The sequence below is a fragment of the Pteronotus mesoamericanus genome, unplaced genomic scaffold (assembly GCF_021234165.1).
Source record: "Pteronotus mesoamericanus isolate MK-2021 breed Mesoamerican mustached bat unplaced genomic scaffold, CSHL_Meso_final scaffold_167, whole genome shotgun sequence".
Lineage (NCBI taxonomy): Eukaryota > Metazoa > Chordata > Mammalia > Chiroptera > Mormoopidae > Pteronotus > Pteronotus mesoamericanus.
In genome coordinates this window covers 46,580,484-46,595,431 of record NW_026555308.1, presented here as the reverse complement: position 1 = coordinate 46,595,431, position 14,948 = coordinate 46,580,484, and positions in this window count along the sequence as shown.

Genomic DNA, 14,948 nt, shown 5'->3' with positions numbered 1-14,948 from the left:
CCTGTGTTCATTGCAGTGGTATTTACAATAGCCAAGATATGATAGTAACTGAAGTGTCCATGGATACATGATTGGATAAAGAAGAAGTCGGTACATGCAATGGAATATTACCCAGTCACAAAAAAGAATAAAATCTCACCTTTGGGGACAACATGGATAAACCAGAGGGCAATGTGTTAAGTGAAATAAATCAGATAGAGAAAGAAAATACCATATAATTTCACTTATATGTGGAATCCAAAAAACAAAATCAATAAACACAAAACAGAAATAAACTAGAAATACGGACAACAAACTGATTATTGTTAGATGGAAGGATTTTGGGAGATGAGTGAGAAAGATGAAGGGATTAAGAAATACAAATTGGCTGTTACAAAATAGTCTCTGAGAGAGAAAGTACAGCATAGGAAAGAGTCAATAATATTGTAAAAACTATATATGATGTCAGAAGGTACTAGACTTACTAGAGAACATTATTTCATAACCACAATGATGTACACATGAAACTAATATAATATCAAATATCAACTGTAATTTTAAAAATTATATCCATAAGGCATCACAGAAATCCTGGATTCTTTCTTATCTCAAACTTCTATATAAGTCCAAAGGGGATGGTAGTATCTCTTTTTTTTTATTAAGATGATCAGATGATCAGATGATCAATTAATTATAAAAATGTGGGCTTGACTTTATAATTATTTTATAAGAATCAGTTAAACCAGATTATCTCAAGAGAGAAAGAAAAAAAATTGCCCATAACAATATCCCTTTGGAATCATTATCCAAATATCTAATAGAGTTGTTATGATTATCTATAATTTTTTACAGGTAAAATGCCAGTGGACAATACTCCGTGCATTAGATTTTATTCTTTAATTACATATAGTTTGTCCTGAAGGTATCCAGCCATGTAATATGAAAAATAGAGACATTGATTGAAGAAGATACAAGAAACATTGCACATAGGACAATGACACATCAGTCCCCTTAAAAGTAGGCACCTTGGGACCTCACACAGTTCTCCCATTCACCATCAGTTGCCCCATCACATTTTCCTGAATCTCATTGATGGTCTGAAATCTCTTCCCTTTCAAAAGTGATTTTAGTTTTGGGAAAAGCCAGAAGTTAACGGTGCCGAATCTGGACTGTAGGGGAGCTGAGTCACCTGGGTGACCTGATGTCTCACTAAAAAACTCTGCACAAGGCCCGATGCATGGTGGGTGTGTGTCCTGATGAAGCTGCCAATCACCAGTTGCCCATAGATGTGGCCTTCTGAATCTTCCCAGCAGTTTCCAAGGAAGAATGTTCAAGCTTAACACAAAATTTGATGCAGACTTGTTGGTCTACTTGCTCAGTCATTTGGAATGTGACAGCTACACAGTACACATGCTCATTCAACAGTGTCTACTGGCCCCCCTTGACTAGTACAGTGAAGTCATCATCGTTCACACATGCACATTCCAGTCCACTCTCCTTGGCTGCCAGGTTACATCGATGTTGCACAAATCGTTCTTGTTATATTAACAATAGCTGGACTTTTTTTCAGACAGACAATGTATATAATAAAAACATGCTACTTCACCTAAAACACAGGGAGAGTCTTTTAGTTACACAAATATGTATTAGAATAAGCAGCAAGATTCAACATCTCCTTTGAATGGCGCATCATCCATTTACAGGCAGTAGTGTTTGGTCAAGAGTTTGAGGGTAGAAGGAACAAAATCATGTTTGGAATTCCAACTTCCTTCCTTTCCAGCTCTGTAAGTCCCTGGATGAGTTTTTGATTTATCTACCCCTGAGTTCCCTCATGTATAAAAGGAAGATCATAAAATTAATTTCATTTCAACAAATTTTTGTAAGTTTCCAATGAAGTAATGGATGTGAAAGTGGCTTATAAATTTTAAAGAAAATCAACTGATAGTAATATTAATGACTATTTTCCAATTCAACTTAGTTGTACCTAAACAATCCTCTTAAGTCATATCAATATCAAAAAGAGCTCTTAATTATGAATATTAAACTAATGGAAATGTCTCTTAATTTTGAGAATAAAGAGTATTGGCAATTTAAATAATTATTTCCTATTTTCAAACTGATAAGCTCATACATTTTCTAAGGCTACCCCCAAAAAAACTGTTAAAAAAGAATTTTAAGATCTAAGATAATAGATGAAAAAAGGGCTCATTTCAATATACGAACCCCTGAAAGAACCTATTAGACATTTAATAGCTAGCTATTCTGTATGGCCACATTGAGGTAATAATATTTTGCCGTGCCTTTAAAATATTTTTACATGTAAACTAGGTCTATCTGTCATGTAGTCAATTATTTTCCACAGCATGAGACCATTCCCAACATATGCACATGAGAGTAATAACATAGTATATTGTTTGTTTGAAAGTAATGGGCACACTAATATATTCTATCATACTGACATACCTTTAATGTCCCAGTGTTGAAAAGTCTCTTTAAGACTGAACAAGCAATAGTGTATGAATGCTCTAATATGCGGTACTGATTCAATTACTTATTGTAGAATAAATGTGCTGGGAAATGTTATTCTATTTTCCTTACCAATGGAGGTGGGGGGGACAGCTATAGGAATCATTTTCTGTATTTAGTCTGAGCACCCCTGTGGAGAGGATCTAAGCATAAAGTTTCCTTTGAAGTGAATGGAATCTCCACACTCAGATCAGCTCTGAGGATATATAGAGTAGAACAGGAAACTGGCCACATAAAAACAGACATTCGCATTTAAATGAGGCTAGGCTTAAAAGAAAATTTGTGTGTTAAAAAAATACTAAGATTTGAAAGCTAAGATACAATTTTTTTTTTAGTAATCCTAAGTCAAACTATCTTGAATCAGAAGCAGATCTTCCTTCAATCTAACACAAAGAAAACAGCAATAGAAAATGTTCAAAAAGCGTAAAGATTAGGTCAGAATAGGAGTCCTATATGATACTGAAATATCACAGATGCCAGGTATCTCTACTGTGAATGTACATATAAGTCTGGTGACATCCATGCATTATGTATGCCCTAAATTCTAATTTTTATTCTGTATTTAATACTAAGAGACTGACGAACAAAACAAATAAAAATAGCTATCACAAAACAACATTCCAGTTAAAAATTCAAGCATAAAACTTGCTGATGTAAGTAAACCCAGGATAGGAAATAAAATTTTTGAATGCAAAATGTACCTGCCATCTATAAAGCCGAAATAGAAACCAGAATCAGAGTGATTTCAGTAGTATCCATCATCTGTCAGTCAAGAGCTAGTCTTTGCATAACACCGCTGTTCAAGACACTGTGCTTAGCTGAGTTGAAGTCATGGTTTGTGATTTTGATGTTTATATATAAAAATATAGCTAAGTTTATAAGGCAATATAGATGAGCACCAAAAATTGTTTGAGAGGAGAAGGTCATAGTAAGCTGTTTCTTGAATGATGGAGAGAATTTAGCTCAGCTGGGTGAAGTGTTATGTCCTCTACCTAGAGAGATGCCCAAGCAGAGACTAGAAAACTTGAAGATAGGGAGAAGACCAACTGGACTAAAGCCCTGGCCTTTTTTCTTTGCATACACATAATAATTCATATAATAAGAACATCAAAATTGTGTTTTAATAAATGACAAAATAACATACTCTTATTGCTGGAAGATTTCAGAGAATGCAGATGGAAATAGCCAGGGAAGTTATCATAGAAAAGGAAGGCATCAATAAACTTTGAAGAATGGTAGCACTTAGGAAGCAGAGAGGGAAAAAAATGGATTCTGGGCAGGAAAATTTTAGGAGCAAAATTTAAAAGCAAAAAGAACATGCATTCAATGGGGAAAGACAATAAAAATCAGCTTATTTAGTACAAAAAGTTTTCACTGAGAAGTGTTAAATATGAAAACCCTTGAAAAGATATCAAAAGAGTTTGGATTTGTTGATGTAGATAATAAGTTGCTATGGGGGGCAGGGAGAAAAATAATTTTCTTTCCACCCTTCTAAGTTCTTCTGGTTGATCTAATAATCAAATGGACATGAGACAGATTAACAGGAGAAAATATCCAAATTTATTACATATGTACATATGGAGGTTTTGTAAGAACATGGGACCTGAAGACAAATCAGGTAGTTGAGGTGTATGTGCCATGTTGGATAAGGAAAGGGAAGTAAGTGTCTGCGGCTTCAAAGGGAAAGTACACAATTCACACGTAGATGAAAGAGTAAACATTTAGTAAAAAAATTCTTGCCAGGCCACCAAGAAACAATGGGGCAAGAGGGGAGTCTAACAAATAGACTTTGCTAGGCTCCTCCCTGTCTGCCGTACTTAGTTCATATTATGCTAAAGTGATTCTCTATCTGAATTCTCTCAGGCAGTTAAGGCGAAAGAAAAAGGCGCTTCTTGAATCTTTGGTTTTCTTAAAAATAACCACCTTAAAATAATCAATAGCCCCCAAATAGCATATTTTGAATGGCAAAACCCTGTTCCCCCACAGATATAGTAGGTTTTTGAGTAAAATTAATATTCAGGATGTCAGGAAAACATATGCTAAAAGTAACATTTCAGGAAGACCAGACTAATGGTAGTGGACAGGATAGATTAATTTATAGAAAAACTGGGGGCAACACCATCTCAGAGTCTTTATAATTAGAAAAAGTAATAAGGAAGAAACTATTGCAAGCATCTTGGAAAACAATAGCATCACTTTGTAAAGCCCCACAGGCACACACTCCATGGCCCAGCAATTCTACTCCTTCATAAAGTCCCTAAAGAAACTCTTCACATAGCACCAGAAAACATGTGTATGAACATTTGCTCAGTATTATTTGTTTCAGTAAATCCTGGAAAGCTCTCAAATATTCATTAAGAATATAATACGTTGTAGCATATTCACATAGAGCAGTGAAAAATGAGTGAACTACAGCCCTGTCAACAGGTAAGAACCGAAACATAATGTTGATTAGGAAAAAAATTCACAAGAGAATTTTATATATTACCTCATTAAATATATATATATATAGATACACATATTTAAATATATATTTTGTATGTATACATACGTAAATCCTCTTGTGAATTGCTTTGATGGGATGTTATTTATCTGCAGGGAAAGAAGAAGTGGGTGACTGAGGAAGGACACATAGGGCCTTTCTGAAATTCTAGCAATATTCTATTTCTTCTTTTTTTAAGATTGTATTTATTTATTTATTTATTTATTTTTAGAGAGAAGGGAAGAGAGGGAGAAAGAGAAAGAGAGAGAGACATTGATGGGAGAAAGAAACACTCAAGGCTGCCTTTCGTAGGTGCCCCTACGAGAGACCTAACATACAACTCAGACATGTGCCTCAACCTGGAATTGAACCAGCGACCCTTAACCCCGCAGGACAATGCCCAACCAACTCAACTACACCAGTCAGGGCAATATTATATTTCTCGAAAAGGGTGTGCATATATGAGATTAATTTGTTATTATTTACCTGTATTGGTACATTTTATACAGCCTTTAGTAATAGTGATGTGTTTCACAAACTGAAAGCTCTAAAACAAATAATAAGGACTTGATCTAGGATGACCATAGAGGCCATGTAAGAAAATACATGTGTGGTGAGATTCATAGTTCCTTTGGGTAAGATTACAACAAGAGTTGGTCTTGTACTAGTAATACTAGGGCACAGGATAAACTATGCAAATCATCAATACTCTAAAACTATTACTTGGATTTGGAATGCAAGAGTAATAATTCTAAAAGTCCATTGTCAAAAGGCATTTTTGACAAAGTGTGGCTTGATGGATGGTATAGAGGGCATGGACTGTTGAGACATGCTAGAATGTCTTTATTTACTCAGAAGTATAGTGCAATGAAGCTCTCCAAACATTAGCCACAACAGGTTGACTTTCCATTCCACTCTTCTTCTGCTAATTCCCTGGCTAATTATAAAATTTCTCTTTCACTTTTCCAAAAATATTTATGATAAATAGAGATTATGATGTCTCCCTGTGATATTGTGATTTATAACAAGAAATACATATGTGGTTATTCAGATTACCAAAATACATTTCTCATATATATTTGATCTTTATCCACAGTTCCAGGTTCACAGCTCCCAAAACCCTTGGAATTTCCTGAGTGGTAAGAGCAATGAGAGAATTATTTGCTGTACTATTTGGTCTCTGGTTCTCACTTCCGGAAAACAAATGCTTCAGAACCATGAAGGTGAAATGGGTGTCTTGTTATTCATAACAGGCCACTTTGTACCACGATGGGGTTTCTGTTATCAAAGACGACCTTTGGAAAGCACCTAAGGATGGGGCTGGTTGTCAGGGCAAACTACCATGGAAGAGAGGTTGGAACTTTCAGCCTCACTCTTTAATTTCCAGGGAAGGGAGCGGGGCTAAAAGTTGAATCAATCGCCAATGGTCAATGAGTTACTCAATCATGCCTTTGTAATGAAACCTCCATAAAATCCCAAAAGGGCGGGTTCAGAGGGCTTCTAGGTTGGGGGAAGCAAAAGCCTCCATGTTCCACCTTGCTGGGCCCCACGCTCCTTGGGGACAGAAGCTTCTTTGTTGGAGAGCTCACCCTATGTATGTCTTTTTCTAAAGATATCTTATTATGTTTTTAATTATTAAATATATTTTACCCTCATTATTTTATCATTTTTTTCTGTTACAGTTAACATTTAATATTATATTAGTTTCTGATGTACTGCATAATGGGTAGACACTTATTACAAAATGGTTCTCTCAATTAGTCTAATACCCACCTGGCACCATACATAGTTATTACAATATTATTGACTTTATTCTCTATGCTGTACTTTACATCTCATAACTACTTTGTAACTGCCAATTTGTACTTAATTCCTTCACCTTTTTCATCCAGGCTCCCACCTCCCTCCTATCTGTCAACTATCACTTTGTTCCCTATATCTATGAGTCTTTAACAAAATAAACAAACAAGCCCTATGTATGTCATTTTTTTTTATTCGTATCCTTTGTAATAAATCAGCAATCTAGTGAGTAAATGGGTTTCCTGAGTTCTGTGAGCTGTTCTAACAAGTTAATTAAACCCAAGTAAGGGGTCATGGGAACCTCTGGTTTAAAGCCAGTCAGTCAGAAACAGAGGTAACAGCCTGAGCTTGTGATTGGCATCTGGAGCTGGAGGGGGTTGTTGAAACTTCAGTTTGTAGCCAGTTGGTAAGAAGCGCAGGGAACAACCTGGACTTCCAATTGGCATTTATTCAGGACCAAGCACTTCGCTGGTGGTATCCAATACTATCTTTTGGTAGATAGCATCAGAATTGAGTTTAATTTAGTTGCATTTTCAAACATCTTACTGGTGAATTGCTTGTGGTCTAGTGAAGATTTTAAGCGTGCGCACGCGTGCACGCACACACACACAGAGGAAATTGAGGTCCAGGGACATAAAATAGTAAAGTACTTCCTCTCTCCCTCCCTCCCTTTTCATCTTCCTTTCTTTGTCAATATATATTCAAACTTGATTGTTAGGAAGGGCTGCCTTTTATCATGTTCCACTTCCCAGGCAATTCAAGGATTATTGCATGTTTCACCAATCAGTCCTGCGACATCCCCCTTGCCTCACCCTCAGCACTGTTGCCTGAGGCTGCCCAGCGGGTCACAGCATCATTCCCTCACTGCTGCAGATGTTGCAGATGTCACAGATGTCTCTCTCAGCTCTTCCCAAAGCATTGGCCCACCCCTTTCCCCTATTATCCAAAACCTAGCAAAGTCAGTATATGGGGTTCAGAAAATGGATACAATACAGAGAGGGAAATAAAAACTTACATTTATTAGTGCTGTTCACAGAGTCCATTACTCATATCCCTGCACAACAATCTTCCTATTGATCATCTCTCTGTGATTGCTCTGCTCCTGGAACCAATGTGGCTGCCATTGACCAGAGCACACTTTGACCAGTCCCATACCTGCATCAGATATTCAAGCATTCAATGTCTCATGTATCTTTTCCTGAGGAGATTCAGGCCTTTATGTCGGGAGAATAAAAATGCCCACTGGGTGCATCCACCTAGCACAACACCCTCTTACTAAAGGTCACAGCATAGTGCCTGGCTGCTCAGTTATCAAGAAAATGCTGGCATTTCTTCTTGTGACCATCAATATTTCAGAAACATCGGGGTCTAATATCGAAGCACTTCCTTGCATTAATTTTTGCCTTTTTTCATAGAATAATCTCACATTATTTTTAAAGGAAATTTCCAGTCCTCTAGGCCAATCCCTTACTGTGTATTGGAAAACATAAGTCCTCGGGAGGAGAAGTGATATGCATGTTACACAACTCATTAACAACAATGCTTGATAATAAGCATCAAGCAGTCTCACTTCTTGTATGCTACTTTGAAAAGATGTTTTTCTATCCATGATAAAAACAAAAACTTTCAACACTCCTATGTGGATTTCTATTGCTGCTAAATACTGGAAAATCTATGTCATTCTTTATACATCTGGGGATTTTTCTTGTTGAAACTAAATCTCCAATACCATCCCACTAAGAACCTAAAATAGAGACTCAAATCTACAGCTGCAGAGTGGAAAAAAAAACAAATATGATGAGAAAGAAAACTGTGAGGAAATATACTTCATTTTCTGTTTTCAAGTCACTGAAAAGAAACAGAACGCTATAACAAAGGATGCAGATTATGCCTTTTGAAAATAACATCAATCATTTTTCCAACAATAATGTATTACATGCTTATTTTGGAAAATCCAAAGGGAATATGTTCCAAGACCCCCAGCGCATTCCTAAAACCACAAATAAGACTGAACATTATACATACCATGTTTTCTCCTATACGTATGAACCTAAAATAAAGTTTATTTAGTAAATTAGGCACAGTAAGTGATTAACAACAGCAACTAATAATAAAATAAAACAATCGTAGCAATATACTGTGATAACAGTTATGTGAATGTGATCTCTCCCTCAAAATATCTTATGATACTGTACTCACCATTCCTCTTAGGAACTATTGAAGAAACCATCCCATAAATGCAATGGCTGTCATCCATGCTTTCTGATTATGTTGCCAGAACATGGCAGATAAATGCTTTTGTTTTTGAGAGACTCTGGGTTCTTTGCTCTGTACGCTACCTTGGCTTTAGCAAATGCCCTACAGCATTGCCACATAGATCCAGAGTTAATCCATCCTACAACCTGTTGCCTCCTTTGCATTTTATGAATGTAGGTTCCACTGTGCATTTCACCCCAGAAGAGCCCAGTTTCACGGCCATTGAAGACTTGCTTTGGATGGTGTCTTCCTCCTCAATCAGCATCTTCCACTCTGCTGGGAATGTGGCAGTAGCTTCTTCATCAGCAGATGCAGCCACTCTAGTAATTACTGTGGTGTTCAGTTTAAAACTTTCCCTGAATCTGTGTAACCATCTGTAACCCACAGTAAATGGCTTGGTGTCACTCATTTCAAGATCTCTTGCTGAAGCCTTCCTATCATCTCAATGCTTTCTAGCACAAAACATTGTCGTCAATGAGAACATGTTTTCTGTTCGTGTCTTCCACTCACAAATATAACATCTCCATCTTAACTAAGTATTCATCACGCAGTACGAAAATAACTTTTGAAGTATGAGGTGCGACAGCAAAACTTGTAAGGATTTCTTTTTTCCTCCACAATTTCACAAACAGAAAATTCATTCTTACCATAGATCTTAGTAGCCTCAGCATATGGTTTTTTCTTTCCTAATTAAGAGGAGAACTTCCATCTTTTCGCTTAGAAGAAGGACTCTTCTCCCACAACTTCTCTGACACATCTGAATTCTGAGTGTTACTATTTTTGTATTTGGGGGCCAATGTGAAGTAAAATAAGGGCTATTTGAACCCAAGCGCTGTGATACCTACAGTGGATCTGATACCAAGACAACTGCTAAGTGACTAACAATCAGAAAGTGTATGCAGCCTGAGCGCGCTGAATTCACATCCCAGGGGGCCAGAGCCAGGCATCGTGAGATTTCATCATGCTACTTAGAACAGAGCGCAAATGAAAATTTACGAATTGTTATTTCTGACATTTTCCAAAGGTAACTGAAACCATACATAATAGGAGGTACTACTGTATAATGTATCTTTTAAAAATATTAAAACTGAGATCTTACACTCAAATATTTTCAAAGACTATTATCAGTCCTTCTAGTGTCATTTACATGTACTAATAAGTCTGTACATTTTTCTCTGGAAAAACGTGAGATTCCATTTATTAGAAAATTAGCCCATTTGGCAAGAAATTAACTGAATTTCTTATTTAAAAAAAATTAAAGCTTGTGAAGCAGTGCTGGAAACATTGATTTCCACATTCAGTGACTATACTAGCTTTCACCTCTGCCATGCCAACTTCTTACATTGCTAGTAACCCCTTCAATAAGGCTGTGAAGAAACGCAATATTTACTTAGGCTTCCCTTGACCTTATAATCTCTACTGTCCAGTCAAATACTATTAAAGCCTACTCACCTTCTCTACTATATCCATTTCCTATCAATTGATTTCCTTCCGATTGCCCCCTATTTCACCTCACTACTTATCTCATCATACTATAATTTTGCATGGGGGAAGTGATCATGATATTACATAAAAAAACCTATCATGTCTTCTTTTCAGGGTTAGATTATTTTCATTCCACTAGCATATTCAAAGTATTAACAACTTATGTGAAACTGCTGGCAGCATTTAAAACTCCTGTTTCAGAATCAAATGTTTAGTTCTTCATTAGCACTGAATCTACATAAAATTGATGATCCTGATTGTCCTTGTAATTATTTTGTTTCTAAACCTTGGACTTTATAGAATGAGTCAATTATAGCATATGTCTGTTTTTTTTTAACTGCTAAATTGGATAATGGTTTAATAGCTCAAGAGTATTACTTTTTGGATTTTAAGACTTATAAGATTCAATATCCCCCAAGTCTATTTTCCTGCAGTGATCTATGGCTTTGATTCCAGTAACAAAGCCACCAAAATGGAGGTAGGTCACAGACTTTCATTGTGAGCCAGCTTTGCTATCTTAGCCAGAAAGCTAGGTAAAGAAAACATAATTTAAATGGAAAACTTACCTTATTAAACCAAATTAGCAACTTTCTTGATTAAAAAAAAAGTAAAAAACTGTACCTATTAGGTATTTCAGTTCACTTAAAATAGTGTATTAAAGGATAAATATTTTTTTTGGCTTTGTATTTACACTCTAACAAAGGCTAACCTGACCGCACATAAAAAATACTTGGGAGTTAAATGAACACCTATTCTCAGACCCCACACCCAGAGAGTCTTTATTATTTGATCTGAGGCAGGACTGAGGCATCAGGATTTTTAAAGTTCCTCAGATTACTTAGATCGTGCCGTCAGGATTGAGAATCACCATGCCTAGCCACTGGGACTATAATGTATTTTTCTCCTCTGAATAAAGGGATCGTGTGACATTGGAAGGACCAATTCCTGGGTGATGTGGGATGCATGGATCATAATTAGGCCCTCTAAGTGTCAACCACAGTCCGGGCAGGGAGCACCTGTGGAGCAAAGAATTAAAAATGAATGACACCCTTTGCACCGTTATGATAATGCGCTCTACTCTCTGGGAAGCTATTAAAATATTCCTTTCAAGAATTTTTTCAAGCCTATTTTAAAGTGTCACAAGAGAAAGTAATATGAAGTTTTCAAGAAGGCTCTGTGTACTTTATCTGGCAGAGCTTTCTGCAAAATATTTTGGTATTTTATTTATGTGCGCATCATGCTGTGAAAGAGAGGAGAATGGGAGTTTGCCCGAGAAAAGAAAGAGGGAAAGAGGTTTCGCATTTGCATTACATCAAGGAAGTTTGACTTGTCCTAACTACCTCTTATTGCACTTTCAATTCTTGAGGTCTGTGTGATGCATAAATTTCCTAAGAGTCTAGCCTCATTTAAATTATAATTTATGTCTTTAGAATGCCATTTCTAGTCTTGTTCTTCTGCATACCCATGGAGCTGATTAGAGTGTGGTGATCTGTTTGTTTTCAAAGGAAATTTCATGTTCATATCCTCTCTACAGGGGTTAGTAGAGGAAGACAAGAAAATAGTCCCATAGTGTTTCTGCCAGTTACTGGGAAAAATTTTTCCCTCCCATATATATTATGATAGGCAATTGAATTAGTACTACAGTAGGAAAGAGTTTGCTGTTTCATACTCCTATAGTTTTTTCTTAACACCATGAAATTAAAGACATGCCAGCATGGAGCTGAGTATTTCTGATTACTTTCTAATAAGCAATGCAGTATATTATTTCCTTTATGTGCTTTTATAGCACATGCTGTGCAAGATAATTGACTCCATGACAGATGTCTATATTTCAGAGGAAAATTTATTTGTGAAAGAACAAACAGATATTAGAACAAACATACAAGGGGCTATTCATTATCTGGCCCACAAGGTACTTTTTGACGATTTGTAAATTGAAATTAATATTTTCTTGTGAATATGCATAAGCGAATTTGACTGTTTGATATAATCAATTTGAAATGTATTCCACTATTTGAATGTACTGTTCCACTGTTCTCAATCAACGTTGGATGCTCTTAGATCTTATTTGAAAGGCTGAAGAATGAGGAAGGGTGCACTTTTATTTCTTTTCAGAGAAGCTTGTAAACGTGCACATTCTGCAAGTTGGCCAGAGTAAGTTATGTCCACCAGACACATCTTCACAATAAAATGTCTACTAAAAAGGTCTAAAATAAGTATAGGAAAGATTCTCCATGGATCTTCCTTTACTTCTGCTCGAAATGTCACTCTTTTCCAAGACAAGCCCCAGTAGGCAACAGTATCTGAAGTCCCTAACACTTCTGAATGAGGTGGATTGGCTTGGAGAACTGGCAATATTAGGCGGACAAGGCTGCTGGAAAGACAAGTGGCAAAAAAGGGAAGATATGGAGGAATGTCCATCTTCATCTGCGTTGTAACACTGCCTGAGACCAATTCCGCTGCCTGTAAATAAAGTCTCCCATTCTTTTTTGGCTATAACAATTTTTCCCGGGGGAAAAACAACCAGACCCTTTATCCCATCAACTGACTGAGCACTTTTTGCAATATGATTGTATCATTAACATAAATTTAAAATAACTAATATATACAGAGTGATTGCCATATCCATAAAGAATGTAAGTTTAATAAGGTTCCATTTCAGAGATGATTTTCTCTTAATGAAAAGGAGACACTTTATTTAGGCAGGTCTCTTCCAGCCTCTTGAACTTGCAGTGGCTTAGCCTTTTGTGCACTAGAGGATATAAGGGAACAAAGCAAGATTTTATAATTAAATTAAAGGTAGCCTTTACAAAAGTAAAACTGGGACACTAAGGAGTGGTTTTGTAATGACAGTTCTAGGGTGCAGAGCCAACCTCAGGTGAAGTGGAGCCCTGAGGCCATGAGAAAGGAGTCTTCTTTTCACCCAGGAAGTGTGGGTGGTTGGATCCATTCCCTACGCATGCTAAGCTTGTACACTCAGTGGCTGGACTACATGTAGCCTAGAACACCCTGAGGCTGTAAGTCTGAATTCAGCTGGGTGGTGGCTTTCTCCACCACACTTCTCTCTGCCAGCACAGATGCAACTGTGGCTGTGCCCATCAGGACCTTGAAGGTATGAGAGAAGGCTGCCATCAGGTAACACTGAAAGCTTTGTTCCAGCCATTCTCCCACATTTTAAGTTAAACTTGTAGTCACCCACGGAACAGAAAAATTAACTTGACAAAAAAAAATTCACTGAATAGAGCTTAAAAATAACAACTACAACAGCCTTAATATTCCTGTCCCTCCCCATCTCCTTGGCCTCTTACCAAAAGTGACTTCTTATTTATAGGAGGGTCCCGTGTGTTTGCTTCAGTTAATAACCCAACTCGAAAGGGAGGGATAAACGATTTAGAGGGTGACTAGAGCAGAACAGCCCAGCGAGATGTAAACTGACCCAGCAATCTTTTCTTTCATCTTGTCAGTGACCATCGCTTTCCGAAATGACTTTTTCACCACTGGCCAAGAGAGCTTGGGGTCATCAGCCTTTTGGAATTTCGGTTGGGAAGTGAGACGAGTGAAGGCATGCCCTAGGTCTTGAAGTTTATCCTTGACTCTGCACTGCTTCCTGAGAATTCTGTTGGGAGGTGGTCCAGATTTTCCAGCCTATTCACTGCAAGCATGGGTGGTTTCCTTACAGAGGAATTTTTCTTTCTGAAAGTTCCCTTATGACTAGAGAGCTTTGCCTCCTTCATTACAGCCTGTCCCCCGTGTACTCGTTAGGTTCCACTCTCCTTCCTTGCCTTCACTCCACTGGCTTCTGCTTCCTCATCTGCTTCAGCGTCCCTCCTCCAAGCCTGCTCTCTGCCCCCACCCCCCAACTGAAGACCCCCAAGAGTAAGAGGAGCCAGGACACCGCCCGGGGGAGTCTTGCCAGGAGCTGGGATGGGAAAGGTTGGGGGAAGGGAAGTTGGGGTTTCGGGACAAGAAACGCAGCTGAAGTTGCAGAGGGAAAGGGCGTGGTGAGCACATCCAAGCGGAGGGGCAAAGACAGTGACATATTAATACTTGCCTTCGAGTTCAACAGTGTATCAATTTGTGTGTGGGGTCAGCAACACAGCATTAAGCCGCTTGGCTATAAAACCTGCGTAGAAGTTCCTAGATCCCTGGATCCTTGTTTCTCCTGCTTTGGAGTGAGACGGGGAAGGGGTTGGCTCCTGGGTTCCCTGTCTGCAGTTTAGGGTCGAGGTGGTCGAGTGTGCGCGTTGGGCTCTCTCCGGGTTTGAATAGGTTTCGATGAAAGGGATGTTGCAGACAAAGGTGGGGGTGCAAGCTAGGGCAGGAAGGGTCCCCCCAGGTCAGGGGGCCAGCAGGGAAACACTGCGAAGACCTGAGCTAAGTGGCCTGAATCCAGGGGCCAGTGGGGAGTTGTGTATGGAAA